This window comes from Chiloscyllium plagiosum, unplaced genomic scaffold, assembly GCF_037043375.1.
Source record: "Chiloscyllium plagiosum isolate Xiang-an unplaced genomic scaffold, Cpla_swu_hap1 HiC_scaffold_2, whole genome shotgun sequence".
Lineage (NCBI taxonomy): Eukaryota > Metazoa > Chordata > Chondrichthyes > Orectolobiformes > Hemiscylliidae > Chiloscyllium > Chiloscyllium plagiosum.
This window is the reverse complement of record NW_028270140.1, coordinates 82,157,198-82,173,239: the sequence shown is the minus strand read 5'-3', so window position 1 is coordinate 82,173,239 and position 16,042 is coordinate 82,157,198. Positions and strand designations below refer to the sequence as shown.

The 16,042-nt window shown below is 39.6% G+C and overlaps 1 protein-coding gene across 10 annotated transcripts in view; it reads left to right on the top strand.

Annotated features, from left to right (window-relative positions):
• The first annotated feature begins 2,114 nt into the window (after positions 1-2,114).
• The window catches only part of LOC122560750 (casein kinase I), a 239,730-nt gene continuing 225,802 nt past the window's right edge, over positions 2,115-16,042 (top strand). For 2 of the 10 annotated variants that reach the window (XM_087998111.1, XM_087998107.1), the window contains exon 1: positions 13,428-13,625. The gene's annotated coding sequence lies outside the window, so the exon portion shown is untranslated. Of the gene's footprint in view, positions 2,205-12,699; positions 12,799-13,049; positions 13,175-13,424; positions 13,626-16,042 lie in introns of those variants that run through there. The other 8 variants (XM_087998098.1, XM_087998103.1, XM_087998100.1 and 5 more) reach the window with 8 other exon arrangements.

Genomic DNA, 16,042 nt, shown 5'->3' with positions numbered 1-16,042 from the left:
CTGGATGATATACATCCAAGAATATTGAAAGAAATGAAATTGGAAACTGCAAAGGGACTAGCAGTGGTCTATCAATCTTTCCTAGATTCAAGGGACATGCCAGAGGACTGGAGAATTGCAAATATTAACGCCCTTGTTCAGAAAAGTGTGTAAAGGTAAGTCTACCAATTACAAACCAGTCAGTTTAACATTAATGATGGAGAAATTGTTTTGAAACATGGTAAAATCTCTGTTAACTAGAAAAAAGTCAGCACCTATTTCCTAAGGGAAAATTGTGTTTGTCTAACTAGCTGGAGGTTTTGTGGAGAGAGGTTGAAGAGGTTTAGTGAGGCAAGGCTATTGACATGGGGTACATGGACTTCCAAAAGGTGTTCTATACAGCTTCACACAATAGATTTGTGAGAAAGAATATATCTCATGAAACAAAAGTGACTGCAGCAATGTAGATACAAAATTAACTGAGGGCTAGGAAACAGAATAGTAGTTAATAAACATTTTTTGAGGCTGGAGGAAGTTTGTACTGACATTCTGCAAGGTTCAGTTTTGGAACCTTTGCTTTTTCTGACAAATGTTAATGATCAAGATCTTGGTGTGCAAGTGACAACTTTCAAGATTTTAAATGATATAAACTGGAAGCTACAAAGGGACGTTGACAAGCTGATGAAGTGGGTAGATAGGTGGCAAACGAAGTTCAATACAGAGACATATAAGGCGATACATTTTGATAGAGAAAGAACACGGAAATACAGTGTTGAGTAAGGAGTGTGCAGAAACAGAGAACCTTGAATGTATATGTCTATGTCACTGAAGGTGGCAGGACAGGTGGACTCAGCAGTTAATAAAGCCTAGGTTTACCCTGGGCTTATCAACAGGAGTACAGAATACAGGACCAAGGAGGTTATCCTGAACTTTATAATACTCGTTTGACCTCAGATGGCTTATAATGAACAGTTTTAGGCACCACACATCAGGATACATGTGAATGCATTGGGTAGAGTGCAGTCATGGCTTGTGAGAATGGTTTCAGTATAAGAAACTTCAGTTATGAAGATAGATTGGAGAAGTTTGGAACTGTTTCTCTTGGTGAAAATAAAGCTGACAGGAGAGTTGATAAAAGTTTGAAAATTATGAGGAGGCTGGACACTGTAGATAGAGAGAATCTGTTCCCTTCCATAAAACTACAAGTATCAAGAATGGTAGTACAGATATAAGGTAATTTACAAAAGAAGGAAATGTGAAGTAACAAAAAAGATTTCTTCTCACAGATGTCATTAGTGTCTGTAATGCACTGCCTACAAGTCTAGTACAGGCAGGTTCAACTGGAGCATTCAGAAGGACTAGATGATTATATAAATAGAAATAATATACTGTATTAGGGTTATGTGGAAAAAGCAGGAGAATTGGCACAATTTCATCATGTTCATTCTGTGAACTGATGCATACATGATGTGATGAACTGCATCTTTATACATCAAAATAATTTGAGAGTCTTGTAATAACATAATGTCATTGTGACTTGTGTGATCACCCTACGGTCATGTATCTGTAATTTTGACTGGAAATAAAATCGTGAGCTTTGTCTTTTAAAGTGTTTTGAATGTTGATAACTTGCTTTATTTAAGATAATATAAAGTCATAGAGTCATACAGCAAGGAAACGGACTCTTCAGTTCATCCAGTCCATGCTGACTATGTTCCCAAATTAAACCCATCCCACTAGCCTGCACTTGGCCCATATCCATCAAACCTTTCTTTTTCATGAACTCATCAAAATGTCTTTTAAACATAACTGCATCTGCATCCATCACTTTCTCTGGCAGTTCATTCCACAGACAAACCACTCTCTGTGTGAAAGTATTGTCCCTCCTGTCCTTTTTAAATATTTCTCCTTAAAAATTCGCCCCCTAGTTTTGAACTCCCTCACCAGAGGGAAAAGACTCTTGTCATTCACCTGAATTATGCCTCTCATGATTTTGTAAACCTCAGTTACATCACCCCTCAACCTCCTTCATTCCAATGAAACACATCTCAGGTTTTGCAGCCTATTTTTATATCTCAACCCTTCATTCCTGGCAATGTCCTGGTAAATCGTTAATAATTTCCTTCCTATAACAGGGCAACCAGGACGACACATAGTAGAACAGAAGAAGCCTCAACAACGTCACGCACAACTTCAACATGATGTCACAACTCCTACACTGAAAGGTCTGTTTATCTGTTTATCTGTGACACAAATTCCAAAGAATTATGTACCCGAACCCCTAGGTCTCTCTGTTCGATAGCAGTACCCATTGCCCTACCATTAACTGTATAATGAACAGTTTTAGGCACCACACGTCAGGATACGTGTGAATGCATCTGGAATGCATTTCCAAAATACAGCACCTCACATTTATCCAAATTAAACCCCATCTGCCACTCCTCAGTCCATTGACCTAATTGATCAAGATCAACTGTAATCTTAGTTAAAAATCACACAACCTCAGGTTATAGTCCAACAAGTTTATTTGGAAGCACTAGCTTTCAGAGCGTTGCTCCTTGGAGTAGCGTTCCGAACGTTAGTGCTTCCAATTAAATCTGTTGGACTATAACCTGGTATTGTGTGATTTTTAGCTTTGTACACCCCAGACCAACACTGGCATCTCCAAATCATGACTAGAATAATATGTCATGGATCTAACCAGGGATCAGGCTAGTTTGGACCCAGTAATGTTAATGAGGCAGTTTTAATAGATAATCTCAGAGTAAAAGATCCTTAGAAGCAGTGACTATAACATGATAGAATTTAGCATTCAGTATTAGAGTGTGAAGTTTGGGTCAGAGACATTGCCCGTAGTGTTAGGTAAGGGGTAAATGTAGGGGTATGGGTGGGTTGTGCTTCGGCGGGGCGGTGTGGACTTGTTGGGCCGGAGGGCCTGTTTCCACACTGTAAGTAATCTAATCTAATCTAATCTAATCTAATCTAATCTAATCTAATCTAATCTAATCTAATCTAATACTTAAATATGGGTATTTATAAATGAATGAGCACAGAGTTGTCTGGTGTGGACTGGAGAAGGGGTTTGGCAGTAAAGCTGGTTGAATAACAATGATAGACATTTTGGAAAATAATTCACAACTCACAGCAGAGATATATTTGGACTGGCACAGTGGTTAGCACTGCTACCTCACAGTGCCAAGGACCTGGGTTTGATTCCAGGCTCAGGCGACTACCTGTGTGGAATCGCATGTTCTCCCCGTGTCAGTGTGGGTTTCTGTTGGGTGCTCTGGTTTCCTCCCACAATCCAAAGGCATGAAAGTTAGGTGTAATTGGCCATGCTAAATTACCCATAGTGTTCAGGGATGTGTAGGTTTGGTGCATTGGCCATGTGAAATACAGGGTTGCAGGGGTAGAGTAGGGGATGGATCTGGGTGGAATGTTGTTCGGAAGGTTGGTGTGGACTGCTTAGGCTGAATGGCCTGTTTGCACATTGTGGGGATTTTACAAAAAAAAATGGTCCCAGTGAAGAAGGGGATAAATCAACCATGGTTAACCAAGGATATTGAGGATAATATCAAATTCAAATTGAAAGGAAAAAATATATAAAATGTGGCAAATATTTGTGGTTATCCAGAGGATTGTAAAAGAGGGGAAAAATACATTTTGAGGGCAAACTACAAGTGATCAAAACAGATGGAAGGAGCACCTTCAAAGATATAAAAAGGAAGATGCCAAAGTATGCAAAGACCCCTTAGAGAACAAGACTGAGGAAATAATAACACAGTAGCAGGAACTAGTAGAGGAGCTGAAAACATATTTTGCATTAGTCTTCATGACAGAAAGCAGTAACAAAATTCCAAAAATACTAAATAACCAATGGCCAAATTTAGAGGTGAGGGGAAATAAATGCAATCACCAGAGAAAAAGTACTAGGGAAACTAATGAGACTAAAGGCAGCTAACTCTCCTGGACTTAATGGAATGCCTCCTAGGATATTAAAGGAAGTAGTGACAGAGATAATGGATGCACTGGTAGTAATCTTCAAAGAATGCTTAGATTTTGTAATAGTCCTGGAGGAATGGAAAACTGTCAATGTAACACCCTTATGCAAAAAAAACAAGAGAAAGGTAACTACAGGCCAATTAACTTAACAACTATCATAAGGAAAATGTGGGAGTCTATTGTAAAGAATGTATTAACAGAGCATTTGGAAATACACTGTATGTTCAAACAGAATCTGCAAGGCTTTAGAAAGGGGATATCACATTTGACACACTTATTAGAATTCTTTGAGTTGTAACAACAGGATAGATAAAGGAGAACACGTAGGTGTAATATATTTGGATTTTCAAAGTTGTTCAATAAGATAACAAACATATGACTCCTTACTAAGAGAAGAGCCCATGGTGTTGGGGGGAGTACATTAGCATAGATACAGGATTAATCAAGTAATAGAGGACAAAAAGTTGGGATATTGGGGAAGTTAAAAGATAGTAACTTGTGACTCTTGGACTACCACAGGGATCAGAGCTGGGGTCACAATTATTTATAAAATACATAAATGACTTTGATGAGTGAAGTGAATGTACTACAGCCAAGTTTGCAAATGACAAAAAAGGAAAGACTAGTGGTGAGAATGCAGAAGTATGGGCAGGGTGGCACGGTGGCTCAGTGGTTAGCACTGCAGTCTCACAGTGACAGGGACCTGGGTTTAATTTCAGCCTTGGGCGATTATCAGTGTGGAGTTTGCACATTCTTCCCATGTCTGCATAGGTTTCCTCCAGGTGCTCCTGTTTCCTCCCACAATCGAAGGAGGTGCATGTTCAGTGAATTGGCCATGCTAAATTGTCCACAGTGTTCAGGGATGTGTAGGTTAAGGGTAAATGTAGAGTAATGGGGAATGGGTTTGAGTGGGATACTATTTGGAGGGTCAATGTGGACTTATAGGGCTGAAGGGTCTGTTTCCACACTGTCGGGATTCTTGGTTAAATAATTGGGCAAAAATTGGCAGCTGGAATGTGAGTTTATGCACTTTGGCGGGAAGAATAGAGAAGTCACTAAAACTCAGGCATTTTACCATATACCTGTATTAAATTCTTACATGTTTGCTTGATGTAGTTCCAGAGGCAGAGAACAGTTAATTAGAATAAAATGGCAAAAAGAAAGTGTATACTGTTCCTGTTTCACTTCTAACACTAGAATTACTTGTGATTACATTTATTTATACAATATAAAATAATTTAATTATATAGTACAATTGCTAAATACTATAGCATCTTCTTGATTTATTTGTTTATCTTGATTACATTTTCACATATAGAAAGCAGCAAATTATTTTTTCACACTTTCACTATATAGTATATTACTCATTTTGTGGCTACATAGTTGATTTTCCTTCTGTTGTTATTATTCTTCAGAAAAAATTTAATTTGTAGAAAATAGGTTGTTACTCCTTCAACTTAAAATAGCTAGAATGAGCTACATTCTACAAACACTTAATTGCATTTCCAGATGGCTTATTGCAATTAAAATCAATATTATACTTCACAACCCTTACTCATATAAGTATATTAAGTGGAGCTGCATAAAGCATACATACAATAATTTAATGTTGAACAATATAATTGAGTTACATTGTTTGTAAATAATTTATGCTGTCTTAAATAATTTAGTAAACAATGTTGCACACTATAATGCTTCCATTTTGCTGAAGCTGATTTTCCATAACAATTGTTGGTATCTGTGTCTGTGTTTTTACACTGGGAATACATTGATCAAATTTTTATTTGGGTAATTGTTTCTTGTTTTATGATGAATTAACTATTGGAATGAGAACCACCCATGTTTCCCTCATTCATTCATTCATTAACTTAAAGTTCTCAACAGCTACAATATTTTAATCATTTTTGATAGAGCTATTTATAGTTTATATGTTCTTGATTAATCAACATTATACATCTTAGAAAAATATATATTGATATTTTTCAGTGTAATCTTAATTTTCACTGCTAAGTACCAAGAAAAACAAAGAATAACAAATTATATCCTATTTCAATTAATGTTGATTTTAGCGAATGGAGAGCTTGAACCAGTGATTGTATTCATGAAATTGATGCAATCTTAACTGTTACAATTTATCACATTTAAACATTTGCGTGGGTTTCCTCCGGGTGCTCTGGTTTCCTCCCACAGTCCAAAGATGTACAGGTCAGGTGAATTGGCCATGCTAAATTGTCAATGGTGTTAGAGGGAAATGGGACTGGGTGGGTTACTCTTTGAAGGGCCGGTGTGGACTTGTTGGGCTGAAGGGCCTGTTTCCACACTGTAGGGAATCTAATCTAATTAATACAAAAATATTGTATGTAAAATTTGCAATCTGGATGATTTCTTTATCCTTCTTATTAATGTAAATCGTAAAAAAGATATCAACCCAAATATTAATCTACCTTCTCTATTCAGATACTTCCAGCTGAACACTTCCAGCATACCTGTTTTAATTTCACATTTTTCAGCATAGAAACATTGAAAATAGGAGCAGGAGTAGGCTGTTTGGCCATTTGAGTTTGCTCTACAATTTGTTATGATCATGGCTGATCATCCATTTTAATAGCCTGTTCCTGCAAGTGTTATATACAATTACTTCTTGAAATCTGGGTGAAGACATTTCTCATCTCAGTCCTAAATGGTTTACCCTGTCTCCTTAGGCTGTGACCCTGGATCTGGATTTTCTTGACATCGGGAACATCCTCTCTGCATTTGCCCTCTTTAGCCCTGTTAGAATTTTATAGATTTCTCTGAAATTCTCTCCCTGCCCTGCTTATTCTTCTGAACCGCAACAAATATATTAACCAATTCAAACTCTCGTTATATTTCTGTCCTGACATTGCAGGAATCAGTCTGGTGAACCTTTGCTGCATCCTTCTATAGGAAGAAAATCCTTTTCCAGATAAGGAGACCAGAACTACACACAAAATTCCAGATGTAGTTCTGCCAAGGCCCTGAATAATTGCAGCAAGACATCCCTACCCCTGTTCTCAAATCGTCTTGCTATGAAGGCCAACAGACCAATTGCCTTCTTTATCACCTGCAGTATATTGTGATATTGTCATAGAGCCACACAGCATGGAAACAGACCCTTCAGTCCAACCAGTCCATGCCGAACATAATCCCAAACTAAAGTAGTCCCACCTGCCTGCTCCTGACCCAAATACCTCCAAATCTTTCCTGTTCACGTACCTATCCAAGTGTCTTTTAAATGTTGTAGTTGCAACCACATCCAGCACCTCCTCAGGAAGTTTATTCCACCTGCAATCCTCCACCCTCTTTGTAAAACAACTCTCTCCTCTCACCTTAAAAATGTGCCCCTAAGACTTGAAATCCCCAGTCCTAAGGAAAAGACAACTACCATTAACTTTATCAATAATACCTGCTTACCTTCAGTGACTGATGTAAAGGACACCCAGATCTCTTTACACATTTCCCTCTCTTAATTTATAGCTATTCAGATATCTGTCTTCCTGTTTTTGCATTTGTAGTTTCTCTCTTGCATATTTTATTTCCATATACAGATATTGAGATTTTCCAGGTATGCTAGCTTGAAATAGTTGCTTATTCATCAGTTCATGCAATGTTGTTTTGTCCCTTTCTGCTCAAACATTATGGAAAAATAAGGAGATGAGAGGGTACAGATACACGGATCTTTAAAAGCAGGGATTCAAGTAGAACAGGCCCCAAAAGAAACAAGTGAAATCCCAAGTTTTATCCAGAGGGGCATTGATTATCCTAAGCAAGGAAGTTATACTAAATTTGTACACATTTGTAAATGCGACAGGTGAAGTTTTGAATATAATATCCTGGAAAGAGTGCAATGAGGTTTCAGAAGTGTGATAATCTGGAGGGTATAGAAACAAGGAACTAGTCTTTTTTTTTGTTGAAATATAGAAAATGACAATTCATCTTTTCAAATATTTTCACTTTCACATTATAAAAGGTTTTGACTTGGGTGGTGTTCTTTTCACTGGTTCAGAAATCTGTAACCAAAAAATAGATTCCGGATGGTTACTTGTACAATGGAGAAAGTTATAAAACATTTTTTCACTCATAATGAATGTTGCACCACAGGGAGGTTTTGAATGAGTACTGGAAATTTGAGAATATTATAATTTGTGGAATAGAGCAAGAAAATTAAATTAGGGCAGTTAAATTCAATGGAGGAGCTCTGTTTAGGAATGTAAATCTGACTTTTAAGAAAAAAATTGAATTGCAGTATGTAAAAGTCATCATAGTTGTACCAGACTATAGGGCAGCTCTCTCTTTAGAACCTGAAGGTCACCATGCCTCAGCCGAGGGGAGAGGTTGAGAAGGAGCATCCTTCATGCTAACCTTAGCCAGTGCAGGAATTGAACCCATGATGCTGGCATCACTCTATTTGTAAAACAGTTGTCCAGCCCTTCAAAAGTCACCATAGTCCCACTCTCTCATATTAGAGGGAGATAATTGGTGGTGCGTTTAAGCACACCTCAGACAAGTGGTGAGGATGAGAAGGCAGGACCTTCTTGGTGATGGTGTGGGAGTAGAATGCACACTGACCTTTTCACCAGGTCTTGGTCATCGATGTGCTGTCCAAATGCTTAATCACAATCAAACTGGACGAGCAGGAACTCATATCAGCAAGACTGAAGTAATCTAGTTCAGCTTCCAAAAGAAACCCATTACTTGGGACTCAACTCTCCCTGACAGTTCTCACTGAACCTAATGGTGAGTAATCTCAGTGTCATGTTTAACAACTCTTGTTAAACCTTAAAGCAGAGATCCTAGCCACTTCATCTTGACCTATTTCCACTTTACAACACAGCCTGCATTGATGCTTCATTCATCATTCTCTGCTGTAATGTTTATCCATAACTCTCTGTTACCTCCTGACTTGAATAACCTAACATTTTCCTTGGTAGTCTCACGAATATTATCTTTCACAAATAGCAACTCACCCTATACTCTCCCTTATAGGTGTGGTATTTCAGTGGTTAGTACTATTGTCACACAGTGCCAGGGACCTGGGATCCATACCAGCGGGGTGACTTTGTGGAGTTTACATATTCTCCCAGTGGTTTGTGTGGGTCTCCTCCCCAGTATTAAAAAAATGTGTGGATTGGCCATGGTAAATATGGGTTTAGTGGGAAGGTGGTCGGAAGCTCTTTGGAGGGTCAGCACAGACTCAATGGTCTGAATGGCCTGCTTTCACACTGCGGGGATTCTATGAAGCTTACTTCATTTTAAATTTATTCATTCTATCGCCTGTGCTTGCGAAATTGCTTTGGCTCTCTACCTACCTACGCTGAAATTTTGATCTTCATTGCCCGATTTATCTAATTCCTTAATTTTTCCTCGGTTTGCAAATCTGAACACTCCCCCACTATCTCTGGCCTTTCAGACTGTTTATTCGCTCAGCTCTTTGGAAACCGTCCTCTTTTGCTTTGTGTCCAGTAGCAGAACCTTTATCTCTTCTGACCCGGGTCCTTTACCCTTCCCGAAGTGAGGAGTTTCGCGGAATCAGTTTGTCTCCCAAACGCTGTCTCCAGTATTCCGGGAGATGTGTGATTTAGCTTTTCTGGGCAGTGAGCCCACAATACAGACTCTTCACAGAGACAATGACTAACTGTTAGCCTCGCGTCCGGAGTTAGCACCAGGTTAATCTGCGTTATTTTGAAACGAAGCATTTTGCTCGACTCGGTTGTTGCTCAGGTTCGACCCTACAGAGAGCTGCTACTGCCAGAGCAATGTCAGGAGTGAGGCCGTTCGCCCACTGAGCTGGGGTGGCGTTGGGGAGTTCGAGACAGGGAGATGGACCATTGGAACCTGTGGAATAGCGTCTTGAAGATAGTTGGGGACTGAGGAAAGCGAGCAGTGGGGCATTGATTTCGCTCTGAAACTGAATGTGAACCTCTACCATGTCTTGATATTTTACACCAGAGGGTCTCTCACTATCAGATCATTACTGAGTCTTGCATCACTACACTTTATCAGCTGTAAAGTAACCTGCCCCCTGATTGGTTCCAAAATGTGTTATTCTCGGAAATTGCTCTGAATATACTCTTATCTACGTATCCTCCAAACCTTTACGAATTTGATTCGTCGAATGTCACATGATCATCACAGTCATGACCTGAAGATGCCGGTGTTGGACTGGGGTGTACAAAGTTAAAAATCACATAACACCAGATTATAGTCCAACAGGTTTAATTGGAAGCACTAGCTTTCAGAGAGCTTCGAAAGCTAGTGCTTCCGATTAAACCTGTTCGAAGATAACCTGGCGTTGTGTGATTTTTAACTTCGATCATCACAGTAGCTTTTTTCTAGCAATCGTCCCCCATTATGTCTTATACTTTGCTCTACAGTTTTCCCAAAGCATTCCCTTCATTTCTTTGATATTTCCGATCTCCATACAAACTGATTTCATAATTTGATACCCTCTCCCTGAACTGAGATCGCATTTCACTCTGAATCACAGAGCTACACAATTTCCTTTCTTCCTACCTTTCCAAAATATCACATGTCTGAATATTCAGGTCCCACCGCACACATTTTACAACCCCGTCTCTGAAATGACTGTCATTTATTTTTGTTTGGCACTACAATTGATCAGGAAGTCACCAGAGGAAAATAATTACTTTACCTCAGCTTCATCGTCTATGCTACCTGTCACCGATGCACATATTCATGACAGTATTTGGAACTGTGACCACCTCTGTCATTGTGGAGACAAATTCTTGTCTTAATACTGAGGATCCTGGGGATTATATTGTGTGGTATTATATTACTATTGTGCTTAATGGGATAGACTTCAAACAGATCAAACAAACCTGAACGTATGTGGAGTGCTGCAGATCATCAGCATCAGGGTCTGTGCCCTCTTGGTCGAGCATATTTGATACTTAACTACAAACCAGAGGATCAGCCTTGGTTCAATGAAAGGAATTGGAGTGCAAGAGCAAGTATACCTAAAAATGAGGGATCACCTTGGTGAAACTGTAACACTGGGTTTCTTGCATGCCAAATAGTGGGAATAGCATATAACCAACAGAGCTAAGCCATCCCTTATCACTGGATCAAAGCCAGATAGGCTCAGATAGTAATCCAGAAATTATTACCTTTGTGGTTCTGTGTTTTAGATTTAGACCTAATTTAGACATTTGACAGACCTCTTTCTTGGTCCTAACTATGTGGTCAGTATTTAAAAGGATGATGGTAACTGGATCTACTGTGTCCCATTCCAAGTTCCTCTCCAGCCTTGACACTAGGCAGGCAACAAGATTTTAGATCTCACAATTTTCAGCTGCATAGAAATATCTATACCTCTAACTCTGCTGTTCTCTACAACAACCATAACTCCTTTTTGCTCCCATCAGTTGAATGGCTATCTGTCTGTTCTATCATTTCTAATGAACATAGAACGTTACAGTGCAGTACAGACCCTTCGGCCCTCGATGTTGTGTCGACCTGTGAAAAGCCATCTAACCTATACCATTCCGTTATGATCCATTATTATCCAGATGTATGTCTAATGACCATTTAAATACCTTGAACGTCGACGAGTCTACTACTGTTGCAGGCAGGCCGTTCCATGCCCCTACAACTCCTGATATCTGTCCTAAATCTATCACACCTCAATTTAAAGCTATGTCTCCTCATGTTAACCTTCACCATCTGAGGAAAAAGGCTCTCACCGTCCATCCTATCTAATCCTCTGATTATATTATACATCTCCATTAAGTCACCTCTCATCCTTCTTATCTCCAACGAAAACATCCTCAGTTTCCTCAGCCTTTCCTCATAAGACCTTCCTTCCGTACCAGGCAACGTCCGAGTAAATCTCCTCTGAACATTTTCCAAAGCTTCCACAGTCTTCCTATAATGTGGTGATCCCAGAACTGTTTGTAAAACTGTAGATGTGGCCTTACCAGAGTCTTGTAGACTGGAGCATGACCTCGTGGCTCTGAAATTCAATACCCCTACTAATAAACTCCAAAATTAAATGGCAATAATGAGTTTTATAACGAATCAGGTTTCAAAATATCACTTAGGTTTCCAAGTTTTATCAAGCAGAATCAAATTTTCCAGCCAGTTTTACGTATGAATTTTGTTTTAATCAAGCAGGTGAATATGTTGCACCCATTGTTGGCCTCATATATTCCCAGTTCCAAAAGTTGATGCAGTAAAAAATTACTCCTGCTCTGTAACCACAATAGGCTGCAACTTCAAGCTAGGGAAACCGAACCTTCAATATCAGTATAATCTTTCTTTCATTTTTCTTGGTGGGTTATTTTAAGTGAGACTGCTAATTTAGTGCCAGGTAAGTGTGGATGTGTGGTCCCATTAGCATTAGAAACCGGATTGGGGTTAGTGACCGAAAAGGTTTTCAAGATAGTGAAGGCTGTGATGGAGTGAATTGGTTCCGCATATTAGTGGGCCAGTAGCCAGAGAGCACAGATTTCCGATGGTTATGTCAGAACTTAATGAGAAATTAATGGAGGGTTGATTAGTAATATTAGAGAGAGTGGGGAATAAACCGGACGGATACATTGGATTGACTGGTTGGCTAAGAAAAAAATGACGCAAATTTGTTGGCGCAAATTTCTTTAGCGTAATGTTTTGAAGTAATGTTTTGAAGTACAATTACAGCAAACTGCCTTCTACGGTATCTTAGCGGGCGAAATTCCATGATGCACTGAATAGTTTCTTCATTTCTATTAATACATTATCGATTTACCATAATAAGCTTCAGTTCTGTTCAGTGTTAACTTGACCAACATGTACTTTTGTGTAAGTACAATACCTTGCACAAATCGTAAATGTCCTGCGTTTGCGGCCAACTTAAATTGTGGGAAATATTTCATATCGTGGAAAAGGAAACCTTGTCAATTTCTTTGCAAGCGCCTACTGTATCTGATTTGCGTTTGTGCAGTAATGAATGACTTGATGGAATCAGGGAAACGAACTTCCAACGTGAAAAGTGCAAAGTTTATTAGCGTGTAGCAGTAATGGGGATGTAAACTTGCAGCTTTTTCCGGGATCATAGTTTTTGGCTTCTTCTCATCGGTGGATGAACGAGGAAGCCGACGTAAACGAGAATGCTCAATCGGTGTGCCGTTGATTCGTCCTTTGTTGTGTGTGTCTAACATGCCAAGAATTCATGGAGGTAGTCGGCCTTTGCCATGCATCTGCCCTTGCCTTTTTTATTTGTGTGAATGTGAATGGGGGGGAAGCACGGTTCATGTTGCCTTCGCTGCGGTGCAGCCCTCCGTCGGACCTGGTGCTTCGTGGTGGCTGCAGGCCGGCGCGTGCTGGGCGCTGATTGGCCCGAAGCGCTGTCACTCAGGGGTTTTCCCGGGGATTTCCGCTCGCGCTCGGTGACTCGGAACATTTTGGAACAAAAAGCGAAGGCTCGAGCGGAGAGGGGCTGAGCCGGGGGCTGCGGGGCCTCTGCTCACAGCAGCATATTAGCTGCTGCTGCTGCTGCTGCTGTGTCCGCCACTGGATGTAAACCTCCTTCCCCTTTTGTCCCGGCACCGAGAGCTTTAAACCGACGCACTTTAAATTCAAACAACTGCAAATATATATATATATATACATATAATCATCCAGGACAGGTCTGTGTGCATTTGTGTTTATTTTGTGTGGGAACTTGGGTGTGTGTGTATGTTTTAATTTTAAGATTGTGTTAAACCTGACTGTGCGCATTAAACCTGCCGTTGTGTTTTTCGGAATGTATGTCTCCGAATCCTGTCTGTGCTGGAGTCTTGGCTGGCTGGGCAGTTTTTTCCCCTTCTCTTTGCAGTTTCTGCTGTCTCTGTGTCCCTCCGATCTGAATCCCAGCCTCTTGCATTTTTTTTTCCGGGAGATTGTGGGGGGTAATCAAATTGATCTTCCGCTGGCACCCGAATCGGTGTCACGGTGGGTGAGAGAAAGGAGTTGTCGGTTAGTTCGTGCTGTTCTAACTTTTAACATTCTGTAAGGCCGCACGTTAACTGGGAAGGATAGATTCTCACCCCCCCCCCCCTCCTGGAATATGATAGATTATTGTTCCTTTGTTTACTTACACCAGTAACATGTTAGTTGTTGAAGATTATTGACTACATGTCATTAGGTTGAGAATGACTGGAGTGTTGTGTTTCTGAGTGGTTCGTGTCGTGAGCACTCACCCTGCCAGAGTGATCCTGATCTGGCTGCAGGAGGATGCCACTGCTCTGCTTTCCGCTTCATGGTTGCAGACGAGGTGAGGGCAAAGCTACCAGCAATGTGGAGCACTTTGTTCCACTGAACAATGTCAGCTTCCTGATGGTCTGTGTTTCTCTGTGATGACGGTAAAACTCGCAGTTTCCAAACAGAATGGCTTGAACTTGTAATTTCGCAATGTTTGTAAATGCAGCTTCGGAAAGAGAGAAAACAGCAAGGTTGCGGTCAGCGGCAGAGTCTTAACAGTGCAGCTTGTATCTGATGGTGGAATTGACAGGATGTTAGAGGTAGCATTAAGGCCTGGAAGGACTCACCAGTGTTTTCCAGAAGGACTCATCTGTTGCATGGTCTGATTTAAGTTTGCTGGAGTTGGCAATGGCGAACCAAAGCAAACCTCCCTGCGATACATAAGCAAAGAACATGTAAAAGAAATGTAATCTATTCTGCTCAACAAGTGAGTTGCTGGTGACTTGGGCCTTCCTCTCACATTAGATACAAAACCTATCTGGTGACTGACCACAGTCTATTCTTTTCACAATGTATATTAAGTAGAGAATAACACAATTAGTTATGAGATTGTGATATTGTTTAAGAGTTCGTATTCCTTATATGAAAAAGAGTTAATTCCTTGCAGTGATCCTTTGTAAGTCAGTAGTTTTCTATAACATGCTCTGGAATTCAGGATTCTGCAGACTTGAGTTTTTGGTGGTCATCCATAATATGCAACAAATAATTTTAATCCTACTCTGTGGTTACTCATCCTGCTTTCTTTACAATATTAAATCACAATTTTAGGGGGAGTTCATGGTTTGGTGAAGTAAGTTGCAAACAAAAAATCCATGCTTCTGTTTCAGTAAGGATAATTTTACAAATTGGAAGGAACTAAGAGACAGTGAGGTGTGCAGAAGCTGGAGATCAGAGTTGAGAGTGTGTCGCTGGAAAAGCACAGCAGGTCAGATAGCATCCGAGGAGAAGGAAAATTGACGTTTCGGGCAGGAGCCATTAATCAGGAATCCGATTTGACTAGTTATAAAGGCAGCCATCAATATGTATTTACTTTTTTGGTATATTGGGCAATGGTTCTGATAAATTGGAGTCAAATAAATTACAGTTCAGAAATGATCCTTAATTAACAAGTAGTGTGTAATTTGTGAATGATAGTAAGCTGCATACTATGATTAAAGTTGTAAAAATATATGAATACAGTCTAATTTAAAATTGTACTTGTGTTTTAATTTCTTTATTAACTCCTAAGACTTATTCCTTGTTTAAATGAAGTTTCATGGGTGTTTACTGCGTTTGGAAACTTTTGTCCAGTAACAAATGCCTGAATTGTTTGTTCTTAGAATTTGTTGTTTGAGAGAGGAATATTGATGTATCCTTTACAATTTTCTCTTCTGTTATGTACTATTTATAAAGTAGAAGGTGGTCAGGTATTGAACTTATGTTGGTTGAAACAGTTATTATTTTGCTCCAAAGGAGCCTACAGAGGAAAATAAGTCTGTTGGCAAAAGATTGTCACTTTATGTTGCCTCTTCAAAAGGAAATATCTAATCCAAGATACTACAGGCAGAAATATGACTTTGCCCTTCATACTGTGGCACACCATGCCATATTTTGGTTTAGCCAATAAACACAGAACAAAACTGGCTACCAGTCAATTAACTTGCTCATCTTTGCTACTTGTAAATATTGTAGGTTCTTAGCCATGTTTCTAATTATTTTGGCTTGACACTGATTTTGTTACCAGCATTTTCTGATATATTTCATACAAGACTAGAGTTGATGCTATTAACATCAAAAGGAGTGAACGTACATTTTATGTTAAAAG